The sequence below is a fragment of the Heterodontus francisci genome, chromosome 3 (genome assembly GCF_036365525.1).
Source record: "Heterodontus francisci isolate sHetFra1 chromosome 3, sHetFra1.hap1, whole genome shotgun sequence".
Taxonomy (NCBI): domain Eukaryota; kingdom Metazoa; phylum Chordata; class Chondrichthyes; order Heterodontiformes; family Heterodontidae; genus Heterodontus; species Heterodontus francisci.
In genome coordinates this window covers 709,749-724,359 of record NC_090373.1, presented here as the reverse complement: position 1 = coordinate 724,359, position 14,611 = coordinate 709,749, and positions in this window count along the sequence as shown.

The following is a 14,611-nucleotide window of genomic DNA, read 5'->3' as shown; positions in this document are numbered from 1 at the left end:
GTGTCAGAGAGTGATAGTGAGAGTCAGAGAGTGTCAGAGAGTGTCAGAGAGTGATAGAGAGTTTCAGAGAGTGTCAGAGAGTGTCAGAGAGTGATAGAGAGTGATAGAGAGTGTCAGAGAGTGTCAGAGAGCGATCGAGAGTGTCAGAGAGTGATAGAGAGTGTCAGAGAGTGATAGAGAGTGTCAGAGAGCGATCGAGAGAGTCAGAGAGTGAAAGAGAGTGTCAGAGAATGATAGAGAGTGTCAGAGATTGATCGTGTGTGTCTGAGAGTATCAGAGAGTGATAGTGAGTGTCAGAGAGAATCAGAGAGTGATAGTGAGTGTCTGAGAGTGTCTGAGAGTGTAAGAGAGTGTCAGAGAGTGTCAGAGAGTGTAAGAGAGTGTCAGAGAGTGTCAGCGAGTGTCAGAGAGTGTCAGAGAGTGATAGAGAGTGTCAGAGAGTGATAGTGAGTGTCTGAGAGGATCTGAGAGTGTCAGAGAGAGTCAGAGAGTGTCAGAGAGTGTCAGAGAATGTCCGAGAGTGTCAGAGAGTGTCAGAGAGTGTCAGAGAGTGTCGGAGAGTGATAGAGAGTGTCAGAGAGAGTCAGAGAGTGTCAGATAGTGTCAGAGAGTGATAGAGAGTGATACAGAGTGATAGAGAGTGTCAGAGAGTGTCAGAGAGTGATAGTGAGTGTCTGAGAGTGTCTGAGAGTGTAAGAGAGTGTCAGAGAGTGACAGAGTGTGTCAGAGAGTGTCAGAGAGTGTAAGACAGTGTCAGAGAGTGTCAGCGAGTGTCAGAGAGTGTCAGAGATTGATAGAGAGTGTCAGAGAGTGATAGTGAGTGTCTGAGAGTATCTGAGAGTGTCAGAGAGAGTCAGAGAGTGTCAGAGAGTGTCAGAGAGCGACAGAGAGTGATAGAGAGTGAGAGAGAGTGTCTGAGAGTGTCAGAGCGAGTCAGAGAGTGATAGAGAGTTTCAGAGAGTCAGTGAGTGATAGAGAGTGTCAGTGTGTTTCAGAGAGTGTCAGAGAGTGTCAGAGAATGTCAGAGAGTGTCAGAGAGTGATAGTGAGTGTCAGAGAATGTCAGAGAGTGATAGTGAGTGTCTGAGAGTGTAAGAGAGTGTCAGAGATTTTCAGAGAGTGATAGAGAGTGTCAGAGAGTGATAGTAAGTGTCTGAGAGTACCAGAGAGTGATAGTGAGTGTTAGAGAAAATCAGAGAGTGATAGTGATTGTCTGAGAGTGTCTGAGAGTGTCATAAAGTGTCAGAGATTGATAGAGAGTGTCAGAGAGAGTCAGAGAGAGTCAGAGATTGTCTGAGAGTGTCAGAGAGTGTCAGAGAGTGTCAGAGAGTGATCGTGTGTGACAGAGAGTGTCAGAGAGTGATAGTGATTGTCAGAGTGTGTCAGAGAGTTATAGTGAGTGTCAGAGAGTGTCAGAGAGTTATAGTGAGTGTCAGAGAGTGTCAGAGAGTGATAGTGAGTGTCTGAGAGTGTCAGAGAGTGTCAGAGAGTGATAGTGATTGTCAGAGAGTGTCAGAGAGTTATAGTGATTGTCAGAGAGTGTCAGAGAGTTATAGTGAGTGTCAGAGAGTGTCAGAGAGTGATAGTGAGTGTCTGAGAGTGTCTGAGAGTGTCAGAGAGTGATAGTGATTGTCAGAGAGTGTCAGAGAGTTATAGTGAGTGTCAGAGAGTGTCAGAGAGTTATAGTGAGTGTCAGAGAGTGTCAGAGAGTGATAGTGAGTGTCTGAGAGTGTCAGAGAGTGTCAGAGAGTGACAGTGAGTGTCTGAGAGTGTCTGAGAGTGTAAGAGAGTGTCAGAGAGTGACAGAGTGTGTCAGAGAGTGTCAGAGAGTGTAAGACAGTGTCAGAGAGTGTCAGCGAGTGTCAGAGAGTGTCAGAGATTGATAGAGAGTGTCAGAGAGTGACAGTGAGTGTCTGAGAGTGTCAGAGAGTGTCAGAGAGTGATAGTGAGTGTCTGAGAGTGTCCGAGAATGTCAGAGAATGAATGAGAGTGATGGAGAGTGATGGAGAGTGATAGAGAGTGTCAGAGAGTGTCAGAGAGTGATCGTGTGTGTCTGAGAGTATCAGAGGGTGATAGTGAGTGTCAGAGAGAATCAGAGAGTGATAGTGAGTGTCTGAGAGTGTCTGAGAATGTAAGCGAGTGTAAGAGAGTGTCAGAGAGTGACAGAGTGTGTCAGAGAGTGTCAGAGAGTGTCAGAGAGTGTCAGCGAGTGTCAGAGAGTGTCAGAGAGTGATAGAGAGTGTCAGAGAGTGACAGTGAGTGTCTGAGAGTATCTCTGAGAGTGTCAGAGAGAGTCAGAGAGTGTCAGAAAGTGTCAGATAGTGATATAGAGTGATACAGATTGATAGAGAGTGATAGTGATTGTCAGAGAGTGTCAGAGAGTTATAGTGAGTGTCAGAGAGTGTCAGAGAGTTTCAGAGAGTGTCAGAGAGTGATAGTGTGTGACAGAGAGTGTCAGAGAGTGATAGTGATTGTCAGAGAGTGTCAGAGAGTTATAGTGAGTGTCAGAGAGTGTCAGAGAGTGATAGTGAGTGTCTGAGAGTGTCAGAGAGTGTCAGAGAGTGATAGTGATTGTCAGAGAGTGTCAGAGAGTTATAGTGAGTGTCAGAGAGTGTCAGAGAGTGATAGTGAGTGTCAGAGAGTGTCAGAGAGTGTCAGAGAGTGATAGTGAGTGTCTGAGAGTGTCAGAGAGTGTCAGAGAGTGATAGTGAGTGTCTGAGAGTGTCCGAGAATGTCAGAGAATGAATGAGAGTGATGGAGAGTGATAGAGAGTGTCAGAGAGTGTCAGAGAGTGATCGTGTGTGTCTGAGAGTATCAGAGAGTGATAGTGAGTGTCAGAGAGAATCAGAGAGTGATAGTGAGTGTCTGAGAGTGTCTGAGAATGTAAGCGAGTGTAAGAGAGTGTCAGAGAGTGACAGAGTGTGTCAGAGAGTGTCAGAGAGTGTCAGAGAGTGTCAGCGAATGTCAGAGAGTGTCAGAGAGTGATAGAGAGTGTCAGAGAGTGACAGTGAGTGTCTGAGAGTAGCTCTGAGAGTGTCAGAGAGAGTCAGAGAGTGTCAGAGAGTGATACAGAGTGATAGAGAGTGATAGTGAGTGTCAGAGAGTGTCTGAGAGTGATAGTGAGTGTCAGAGAGTGATAGTGAGTGTCAGAGAGTGTCAGAGAGTGATAGTGAGTGACAGAGAGTGTCAGAGAGTGATCGAGAGTGTCAGAGAGGATTTGAGAGTGTCAGAGAGAGTCAGAGAGTGTCAGAGAGTGTCAGAGAATGTCAGAGAGTGTTAGAGAGTGTCAGAGAGTGTCATAGAGTGTCAGAGAGTGATAGTGCGTGTCAGAGAGTGTCCGAGAGTGTCAGAGAGTGTCAGAGAGTGTCAGAGATTGATAGAGAGTGCCACTCTCTGACACTCTGTGACTCTCTCTGACACTCTCTATCACCAGAGAGTGATAGAGAGTGACACTCTCTGACACTCTCTGACTCTCTCTGACACTCTCTATCACTCTCTGACACTCTCTCACACTCTCGGACACTCTCGGACACACTCTGACACTCTCTGACACTCACTATCACTCTCTGACAGTCTCTGACACTCACTATCACTCTATGACACACTCTGACACTCACTATCACTCTCTGACACTCTCTGCCACTCTCTGACTCTCTCTGACAGAGAGTGATAGTGAGTGTCAGAGAGTGTCAGAGAGTGATAGTGAGTGTCAGAGAGTGAAAGAGAGTGTCAGAGAGTGATAGAGAGTGTCAGAGACTGTCAGAGAGTTTCAGAGAGTGTCAGAGAGTGATAGAGAGTGATAGTGAGTGTCAGAGTGTCAGAGAGTGATAGTGAGTGTCAGAGAGTGTCAGAGAGTGTCAGAGAGTGATAGTGAGTGTCAGAGAGTGTCAGAGAGTGTCAGAGAGTGATAGTGAGTGTCAGAGAGTGTCAGAGAGTGTCAGAGAGTGATAGAGAGTGTCAGAGAGTGTCAGAGAGTGTCAGAGAGTGTCAGAGAGTGATAGAGAGTGATAGAGAGTGTCAGAGAGTGTCAGAGAGTGATAGTGAGAGTCAGAGAGTGTCAGAGAGTGTCAGAGAGTGATAGAGAGTTTCAGAGAGTGTCAGAGAGTGTCAGAGAGTGATCGAGAGTGTCAGAGAGTGATAGAGAGTGTCAGAGAGTGATAGAGAGTGTCAGAGAGCGATCGAGAGAGTCAGAGAGTGAAAGAGAGTGTCAGAGAATGATAGAGAGTGTCAGAGATTGATCGTGTGTGTCTGAGAGTATCAGAGAGTGATAGTGAGTGTCAGAGAGAATCAGAGAGTGATAGTGAGTGTCTGAGAGTGTCTGAGAGTGTAAGAGAGTGTCAGAGAGTGTCAGAGAGTGTAAGAGAGTGTCAGAGAGTGTCAGCGAGTGTCAGAGAGTGTCAGAGAGTGATAGAGAGTGTCAGAGAGTGATAGTGAGTGTCTGAGAGGATCTGAGAGTGTCAGAGAGAGTCAGAGAGTGTCAGAGAGTGTCAGAGAATGTCCGAGAGTGTCAGAGAGTGTCAGAGAGTGTCAGAGAGTGTCGGAGAGTGATAGAGAGTGTCAGAGAGAGTCAGAGAGTGTCAGATAGTGTCAGAGAGTGATAGAGAGTGATACAGAGTGATAGAGAGTGTCAGAGAGTGTCAGAGAGTGATAGTGAGTGTCAGAGAGTGTCAGAGAGTGATAGTGAGTGTCAGAGACTGTCAGAGAGTGTCAGAGAGTGTCAGAGAGTGATAGTGAGTGTCAGAGAGTGTCAGAGAGTGTCAGAGAGTGTCAGAGAGGGATAGTGAGTGTCAGAGAGTGTCAGAGAGTGTCAGAGAGTGATAGAGAGTGTCAGAGACTGTCAGAGAGTGTCAGAGAGTGTCAGAGAGTGTCAGAGAGTGGTAGAGAGTGTCAGAGATTGTCAGAGAGTGATCGAGAGTGTCAGAGAGTGATAGAGCGTGTCAGAGAGTGTCTGAGAGAGTCAGAGAGTGAAAGAGAGTGTCAGAGAGTGATATAGAGTGTCAGAGAGTGATAGTGAGTGTCAGAGAGTGTCAGAGAGTGGTAGAGAGTGTCAGAGAGTGTCAGAGAGTGATCGAGAGTGTCAGAGAGTGATAGAGAGTGTCAGAGAGTGTCTGAGAGAGTCAGAGAGTGTCAGAGAGTGTCAGAGAGTGATAGAGAGTTTCAGAGAGAGTCAGAGAGTGTCAGATAGTGTCAGAGAGTGATAGTGAGTGTCAGAGAGTGTCAGAGAGTGATAGAGAGTGTCAGAGAGAGTCAGAGAGTGTCAGAGAGTGTCAGAGCGTGATAGTGAGTGTCAGAGAGTGTCAGAGACTGTCAGAGAGTGATAGTGAGTGTCAGAGAGTGTCAGAGAGTGTCAGAGAGTGTCAGAGAGTGATAGAGAATGTCAGAGACATTCAGAGAGTTTCAGAGAGTGTCAGAGAGTGATAGAGAGTGTCAGAGAGTGTCAGAGAGTGTCAGAGAGTGTCAGAGAATGATAGAGAGTGATAGAGAGTGTCAGAGAGTGTCTGAGAGAGTCAGAGAGTGACAGAGAGTGTCAGAGAGTGATAGAGAGTGTCAGAGAGTGATCGTGTGTGTCTGAGAGTATCAGAGAGTGATAGTGAGTGTCAGAGAGAATCAGAGAGTGATAGTGAGTGTCTGAGAGTGTCTGAGGATGTAAGCGAGTGTAAGAGAGTGTCAGAGAGTGACAGAGTGTGTCAGAGAGTGTCAGAGAGTGTCAGAGAGTGTCAGCGAGGGTCAGAGAGTGATAGAGAGTGTCAGAGAGTGTCAGAGAGTGTCAGAGAGTGTCAGAGAGTGTCAGAGAGTGATAGAGAGTGATACAGAGTGATAGAGAGTGTCAGAGAGTGATAGTGAGTGACAGAGAGTGTCAGAGAGTGTCAGATAGTGTCAGAGAGTGATAGAGAGTGTCAGAGACTGTCAGAGAGTTTCAGAGAGTGACAGAGAGTGTCCGAGAGTGTCAGAGAGTGTCAGAGAGTGTCAGAGACTGATAGAGAGTGTCAGAGAGAGTCAGAGTGTCAGAGAGTGTCAGAGAGTGTCAGAGAGTGATAGTGAGTGTCTGAGAGTGTCTGAGAGTGTAAGAGAGTGTCAGAGAGTGACAGAGTGTGTCAGAGAGTGTCAGAGAGTGTAAGACAGTGTCAGAGAGTGTCAGCGAGTGTCAGAGAGTGTCAGAGATTGATAGAGAGTGTCAGAGAGTGATAGTGAGTGTCTGAGAGTATCTGAGAGTGTCAGAGAGAGTCAGAGAGTGTCAGAGAGTGTCAGAGAGCGACAGAGAGTGATAGAGAGTGAGAGAGAGTGTCTGAGAGTGTCAGAGCGAGTCAGAGAGTGATAGAGAGTTTCAGAGAGTCAGTGAGTGATAGAGAGTGTCAGTGTGTCTCAGAGAGTGTCAGAGAGTGTCAGAGAATGTCAGAGAGTGTCAGAGAGTGATAGTGAGTGTCAGAGAATGTCAGAGAGTGATAGTGAGTGTCTGAGAGTGTAAGAGAGTGTCAGAGATTTTCAGAGAGTGATAGAGAGTGTCAGAGAGTGATAGTAAGTGTCTGAGAGTACCAGAGAGTGATAGTGAGTGTTAGAGAAAATCAGAGAGTGATAGTGATTGTCTGAGAGTGTCTGATAGTGTCATAAAGTGTCAGAGATTGATAGAGTGTCAGAGAGAGTCAGAGAGAGTCAGAGATTGTCTGAGAGTGTCAGAGAGTGTCAGAGAGTGTCAGAGAGTGATCGTGTGTGACAGAGAGTGTCAGAGAGTGATAGTGATTGTCAGAGAGTGTCAGAGAGTTATAGAGAGTGTCAGAGAGTTTCAGAGATAGTCAGAGAGTGTCAGAGAGTGACAGTGTGTGACAGAGAGTGTCAGAGAGTGATAGTGATTGTCAGAGAGTGTCAGAGAGTTATAGTGAGTGTCAGAGAGTGTCAGAGAGTGATAGTGAGTGTCTGAGAGTGTCAGAGAGTGTCAGAGAGTGATAGTGATCGTCAGAGAGTGTCAGAGAGTTATAGTGAGTGTCAGAGAGTGTCAGAGAGTGATAGTGAGTGTTAGAGTGTCAGAGAGTGATAGTGAGTGTCTGAGAGTGTCAGAGAGTGTCAGAGAGTGATAGTGAGTGTCTGAGAGTGTCCGAGAATGTCAGAGAATGAATGAGAGTGATGGAGAGTGATGGAGAGTGATAGAGAGTGTCAGAGAGTGTCAGAGAGTGATCGTGTGTGTCTGAGAGTATCAGAGGGTGATAGTGAGTGTCAGAGAGAATCAGAGAGTGATAGTGAGTGTCTGAGAGTGTCTGAGAATGTAAGCGAGTGTAAGAGAGTGTCAGAGAGTGACAGAGTGTGTCAGAGAGTGTCAGAGAGTGTCAGAGAGTGTCAGCGAGTGTCAGAGAGAGTCAGAGAGTGTCAGAGAGTGTCAGAGAGTGATAGAGAGTGATGCAGAGTGATAGAGAGTGATAGTGATTGTCAGAGAGTGTCAGAGAGTTATAGTGTGTGTCAGAGAGTGTCAGAGAGTTTCAGAGAGTGTCAGAGAGTGATAGTGTGTGACAGAGTGTCAGAGAGTGATAGTGATTGTCAGAGAGTGTCAGAGAGTTATAGTGAGTGTCAGAGAGTGTCAGAGAGTGATAGTGAGTGTCTGAGAGTGTCAGAGAGTGTCAGAGAGTGATAGTGATTGTCAGAGAGTGTCAGAGAGTTATAGTGAGTGTCAGAGAGTGTCAGAGAGTGATAGTGAGTGTCTGAGAGTGTCAGAGAGTGTCAGAGAGTGATAGTGAGTGTCTGAGAGTGTCAGAGAGTGTCAGAGAGTGATAGTGAGTGTCTGAGAGTGTCCGAGAATGTCAGAGAATGAATGAGAGTGATGGAGAGTGATAGAGAGTGTCAGAGAGTGTCAGAGAGTGATCGTGTGTGTCTGAGAGTATCAGAGAGTGATAGAGAGTGTCAGAGAGAGTCAGAGAGTGTCAGATAGTGTCAGAGAGTGATAGAGAGTGATACAGAGTGATAGAGAGTGTCAGAGAGTGTCAGAGACTGATAGTGAGTGTCAGAGAGTGTCAGAGAGTGATAGTGAGTGTCAGAGAGTGTCAGAGAGAGTCAGAGAGTGATAGTGAGTGTCAGAGAGTGTCAGAGAGTGTCAGAGAGGGATAGTGAGTGTCAGAGAGTGTCAGAGAGTGTCAGAGAGTGATAGAGAGTGTCAGAGACTGTCAGAGAGTGTCAGAGAGTGTCAGAGAGTGGTAGAGAGTGTCAGAGAGTGTCAGAGAGTGATCGAGAGTGTCAGAGAGTGATAGAGAGTGTCAGAGAGTGTCTGAGAGAGTCAGAGAGTGAAAGAGAGTGTCATAGAGTGATATAGAGTGTCAGAGAGTGATCGTGTGTGTCTGAGAGTATCAGAGAGTGATAGTGAGTGTCAGAGAGAATCAGAGAGTGATAGTGAGAGTCTGAGAGTGTCTGAGAGTGTAAGAGAGTGTCAGAGAGTGACAGAGAGTGACAGAGTGTGTCAGAGAGTGTCAGAGAGTGTCAGAGAGTGTAAGACAGTGTCAGAGAGTGTCAGCGAGTGTCAGAGAGTGTCAGAGAGTGATAGAGAGTGTCAGAGAGTGATAGTGAGTGTCTGAGAGTATCTGAGAGTGTCAGAGCGAGTCAGAGAGTGATAGAGAGTTCCAGAGAGTCAGTGAGTGATAGACAGTGTCAGTGTGTTTCAGAGAGTGTCAGAGAGTGTCAGAGAATGTCAGAGAGTGTCAGAGAGTGATAGTGAGTGTCAGAGAATGTCAGAGAGTGCTAGTGAGTGTCTGAGAGTGTAAGAGAGTGTCAGAGAGTTTCAGAGAGTGATAGAGAGTGTCAGAGAGTGATAGTAAGATTCTGAGAGTACCAGAGAGTGATAGTGAGTGTTAGAGAAAATCAGAGAGTGATAGTGATTGTCTGAGAGTGTCTGAGAGTGTCATAAAGTGTCAGAGATTGATAGAGAGTGATAATGAGTGTCAGAGAGTGTTGAGTGTCAGAGACAGTCAGAGAGTGTCAGAGAGTGTCAGCGAGTGATAGTGAGTGTCAGAGAGTGATAGAGAGTGATAGTGAGTGTCAGAGGGTATCAGAGAGTGCCAGAGAGTGTCAGAGAGTGATAGAGAGTTATAGTGAGTGTCAGAGAGTGTCAGAGAGTGATAGTGAGTGTCAGAGAGTGTCAGAGAGTGATAGTGAGTGTCAGAGAGTGTCAGAGAGTGTCAGAGAGTGATAGTGAGTGTCAGAGAGTGTCAGAGAGTGTCAGAGAGTGTCAGAGAGTGATAGTGAGTGTCAGAGAGTGTCAGAGAGTGTCAGAGAGTGATAGAGAGTGATAGTGAGTATCAGAGAGTGATAGAGAGTGATAGTGAGTGTCAGAGAGTGTCAGAGAGTGTCAGAGAGTGATAGTGAGTGTCAGAGAGTGTCAGAGAGTGATAGTGAGTGTCAGAGAGTGATAGAGAGTGATAGTGAGTGTCAGAGGGTATCACAGAGTGTCAGAGAGTGTCAGAGAGTGATAGAGAGTAATAGTGAGTGTCAGAGAGTGTCAGAGAGTGATAGTGAGTGTCAGAGAGTGTCAGAGAGTGATAGTGAGTGTCAGAGAGTGTCAGAGAGTGTCAGAGAGTGATAGAGAGTGATAGTGAGTATCAGAGAGTGATAGAGAGTGATAGTGAGTGTCAGAGAGTGTCAGAGAGTGTCAGAGAGTGATAGTGAGTGTCAGAGAGTGTCAGAGAGTGTCAGAGAGTGTCAAAGAGTGTCAGAGAGTGTCAGAGAGTGATAGAGATTGTCAGAGACTGTCAGAGAGTGTCAGAGAGTGTCAGAGAGTGTCAGAGAGTGATAGAGAGTGTCAGAGAGTGATAGAGAGTGTCAGAGAGTGTCAGAGAGTGATAGAGAGTGTGAGAGAGAGTCAGAGAGAGATAGAGAATGTCAAAGAGTGTGTGAGAGAGTCAGAGAGTGATAGAGAGTGTCAGAGAGTGTCAGAGAGTGATAGTAAGTGTCTGAGAGTGTCAGAGAGTGTCAGAGAGTGATAGAGAGTGTCAGAGAGTGTCAGAGAGTGTCAGAGAGTGATAGAGAGTGTCAGAGAGAGTCAGAGATTGTCAGAGAGTGATAGTGACTGTCAGAGAGTGTCAGAGAGTGTCAGTGAGTGTCAGAGAGTGATAGAGAGTGATAGTGAGTGTCAGAGAGTGTCAGAGAGTGTCAGAGAGAGTCAGAGAGTGTCAGAGAGTGTCAGCGAGTGATAGTGAGTGTCAGAGAGTGATAGAGAGTGATAGTGAGTGTCAGAGGGTATCAGAGAGTGTCAGAGAGTGTCAGAGAGTGATAGTGAGTGTCAGAGAGTGTCAGAGAGTGTCAGAGAGTGATAGAGAGGGATAGAGAGTGTCAGAGAGAGTCAGAGAGTGTCAGAGAGTGATAGAGAGTGATAGTGAGTGTCAGAGAGTGATAGAGAGTGATAGTGAGTGTCAGAGAGTGTCAGAGAGTTTCAGCGAGTGATAGTGAGTGTCAGAGAGTGATAGAGAGTGATAGTGAGTGTCAGAGAGTGTCAGAGAGTGTCAGAGAGAGTCAGAGAGAGTCAGAGAGTGTCAGCGAGTGATAGTGAGTGTCAGAGAGTGTCAGAGAGTGTCAGAGAGTGTCAGAGAGTGATAGTGAGTGTCAGAGAGTGTCAGAGAGTGATAGTGAGTGTCAGAGAGTGATAGAGAGTGATAGTGAGTGTCAGAGGGTATCAGAGAGTGTCAGAGAGTGTCAGAGAGTGATAGAGAGTGATAGTGAGTGTCAGAGAGTGTCAGAGAGTGATAGTGAGTGTCAGAGAGTGTCAGAGAGTGATAGTGAGTGTCAGAGAGTCTCAGAGAGTGTCAGAGAGTGATAGAGAGTGATAGTGAGTATCAGAGAGTGATAGAGAGTGTTAGTGAGTGTCAGAGAGTGTCAGAGAGTGTCAGAGAGTGTCAGAGAGTGATAGTGAGTGTCAGAGAGTGTCAGAGAGTGTCAGAGAGTGTCAAAGAGTGTCAGAGAGTGTCAGAGAGTGATAGAGATTGTCAGAGACTGTCAGAGAGTGTCAGAGAGTGATAGAGAGTGTCAGAGAGTGATAGAGAGTGTCAGAGAGTGTCAGAGAGTGATAGAGAGTGTGAGAGAGAGTCAGAGAGAGATAGAGAATGTCAAAGAGTGTGTGAGAGAGTCAGAGAGTGATAGAGAGTGTCAGAGAGTGTCAGAGAGTGATAGTAAGTGTCAGAGAGTGTCAGAGAGTGTCAGAGAGTGATAGAGAGTGTCAGAGAGTGTCAGAGAGTGATAGAGAGTGTCAGAGAGAGTCAGAGATTGTCAGAGAGTGATAGTGAGTGTCAGAGAGTGTCAGAGAGTGTCAGTGAGTGTCAGAGAGTGATAGAGAGTGATAGTGAGTGTCAGAGAGTGTCAGAGAGTGTCAGAGAGAGTCAGAGAGTGTCAGAGAGTGTCAGCGAGTGATAGTGAGTGTCAGAGAGTGATAGAGAGTGATAGTGAGTGTCAGAGGGTATCAGAGAGTGTCAGAGAGTGTCAGAGAGTGATAGTGAGTGTCAGAGAGTGTCAGAGAGTGTCAGAGAGTGTCAGAGAGTGATAGAGAGTGATAGAGAGTGTCAGAGAGAGTCAGAGAGTGTCAGAGAGTGATAGAGAGTGATAGTGAGTGTCAGAGAGTGATAGAGAGTGATAGTGAGTGTCAGAGAGTGTCAGAGAGTTTCAGCGAGTGATAGTGATTGTCAGAGAGTGATAGAGAGTGATAGTGAGTGTCAGAGAGTGTCAGAGAGTGTCAGAGAGAGTCAGAGAGAGTCAGAGAGTGTCAGCGAGTGATAGTGAGTGTCAGAGAGTGATAGAGAGTGATAGTGAGTGTCAGAGGGTATCAGAGAGAGTCAGAGAGTGTCACAGAGTGTCAGAGAGTGATAGTGAGTGTCAGAGAGTGATAGAGAGTGAAAGTGAGTGTCAGTGAGTGTCAGAGAGTGATAGTGAGTGTCAGAGAGTGTCAGAGAGTGATAGAGAGTGTCAGAGTGAGTCAGAGATTGTCAGAGAGTGTCAGAGAGTGATAGTGAGTGTCAGAGAGTGAAATACAGTGATAGTGACTGTCAGAGCGTGTCAGAGAGTGTCAGAGAGTGATAGTGAGTGTCAGAGAGTGTCAGAGAGTGATAGTGACTGTCAGAGAGTGTCAGAGAGTGTCAGAGAGTGATAGTGAGTGTCAGAGAGTGTCAGAGAGTGTCAGAGAGTGTCAGAGAGTGATAGTGAGTGTCAGAGAGTGTCAGAGAGTGATAGTGAGTGACAGAGAGTGTCACAGAGTGTCACAGAGTGTCAGAGAGTGATAGTGAGTGTCTGAGAGTGTCAGAGAGTGTCAGAGAGTGTCAGAGAGTGATAGAGAGTGTCAGACAGAGTCAGAGAGTGTCACAGAGTGTCAGAGAGTGATAGTGAGTGTCAGAGAGTGATAGAGAGTGAAAGTGAGTGTCAGTGAGTGTCAGAGAGTGATAGTGAGTGTCAGAGAGTGTCAGAGAGTGATAGAGAGTGTCAGAATGAGTCAGAGATTGTCAGAGAGTGTCAGAGAGTGATAGTGAGTGTCAGAGAGTGATATAGAGTGATAGTGACTGTCAGAGCGTGTCAGAGAGTGTCAGAGAGTGATAGTGAGTGTCAGAGAGTGTCAGAGAGTGATAGTGAGTGTCAGAGAGTGTCAGAGAGTGTCAGAGAGTGATAGTGAGTGTCAGAGAGTGTCAGAGAGTGATAGAGAGTGTCAGAGAGTGTCAGAGAGTGTCAGAGAGTGATAGAGAGTGTCAGAGAGAGTCAGAGATTGTCAGAGAGTGTCAGAGAGTGTCAGCGAGTGATAGTGAGTGTCAGAGAGTGATAGAGAGTGTCAGAGAGTGTCAGAGAGTGATAGTGAGTGTCAGAGTGTGATAGAGAGTGTCAGAGAGTGTCAGAGTGTGATAGAGAGTGTCAGAGAGAGTCAGAGAGTGTCAGAGAGTGTCAGCGAGTGATAGTGAGTGTCAGAGAGTGATAGAGAGTGATAGTGAGTGTCAGAGAGTGTCAGAGAGTGTCACAGAGAGTCAGAGAGTGTCAGAGAGCGTCAGCGAGTGATAGTGAGTGTCTGAGAGTGTCAGAGAGTGTCAGAGAGTGTCAGAGAGTGATAGAGAGTGATAGTGAGTGTCAGAGGGTATCAGAGAGTGTCAGAGAGTGTCAGAGAGTGATAGTGAGTGTCTGAGAGTGTCAGAGAGTGTCAGAGAGTGTCAGAGAGTGATAGAGAGTGATAGTGAGTGTCAGAGAGTGTCAGAGAGTGATAGTGAGTGTCAGAGAGTGATAGTGAGTGTCAGAGAGTGTCAGAGAGTGTCAGAGAGTGTCAGAGAGTGATAGTGAGTGTCAGAGAGTGTCAGAGAGTGTCCGAGAGTGTCAGAGAGTGATAGTGAGTGTCAGAGAGTGTCAGAGAGTGTCAGAGAGTGATAGAGAGTGATAGTGAGTGTCAGAGAGTGATAGAGAGTGATAGTGAGTGTCAGAGAGTGTCAGAGAGTGTCAGAGAGTGATAGTGAGTGTCAGAGAGTGTCAGAGAGTGATAGAGAGTGTCAGAGAGTGATAGAGAGTGTCAGAGAGTGTCAGAGAGTGATAGAGAGTGTGAGAGAGAGTCAGAGAGTGATAGAGAATGTCAAAGAGTATGTGAGAGAGTCAGAGAGTGATAGAGAGTGTCAGAGAGTTTCAGAGAGTGTCAGAGAGTGATAGTAAGTGTCTGAGAGTGTCAGAGAGTGTCAGAGAGTGATAGAGAGTGATAGAGAGTGTCAGAGAGTGTCAGAGAGTGAGAGTGAGTGTCAGAGAGTGTCTGAGAAAGTCAGAGAGCGATAGAGAGGGTCAGAGAGTGATAGAGAGTGTCAGAGAGCGATAGAGAGGGTCAGAGAGTGATAGAGAGTGTCAGAGTGTGATAGAGAGTGTCAGAGAGTGTCAGAGAGTGTCAGAGAGTGTCAGAGAGTGATAGTGAGTGTCTGAGAGTGATAGTGAGTGTCTGAGAGTGTCAGAGAGTGTCAGAGACTGTCAGAGATTGATAGAGAGTGTCAGAGAGTGTCAGAGTGATAGAGAGTGTCAGAGAGTGTCAGAGAGTGTCAGAGAGTGATAGTGAGTGTCAGAGAGTGATATAGAGTGATAGTGACTGTCAGCGCGTGTCAGAGAGTGTCAGAGAGTGATAGTGAGTGTCAGAGAGTGTCAGAGAGTGATAGTGAGTGTCAGAGAGTGTCAGAGAGTGTCAGAGAGTGATAGTGAGTGTCAGAGAGTGTCAGAGAGTGATAGAGAGTGTCAGAGAGTGTCAGAGAGTGATAGAGAGTGTCAGAGAGAGTCAGAGATTGTCAGAGAGTGTCAGAGAGTGATAGTGATTGTCAGAGAGTGATAGTGAGTGTCAGAGAGTGTCAGAGAGTGTCAGAGAGTGTCAGAGAGTGGTAGTGAGTAGTAGTGAGTGGTAGTGAGTGTCTGAGAGTGTCAGAGAGTGTCAGAGAGTGATAGTGAGTGTCAGAGAGTGTCAGAGAGTGTCAGAGAGTGATAGTGAGTGTCAGAGAGTGTCAGGGAGTGTCAGAGCGTGTCAGAGAGTGTCAGAGAGTGATAGTGAGTGTCTGAGAGTGATAGTGAGTGTCTGAGAGTGATAGTGAGTGTCTGAGAGTGTCAGAGAGTGTCAGAGAGTGATAGAGAGTGTCAGAGAGTGTCAGAGTGACAGAGAGTGATAG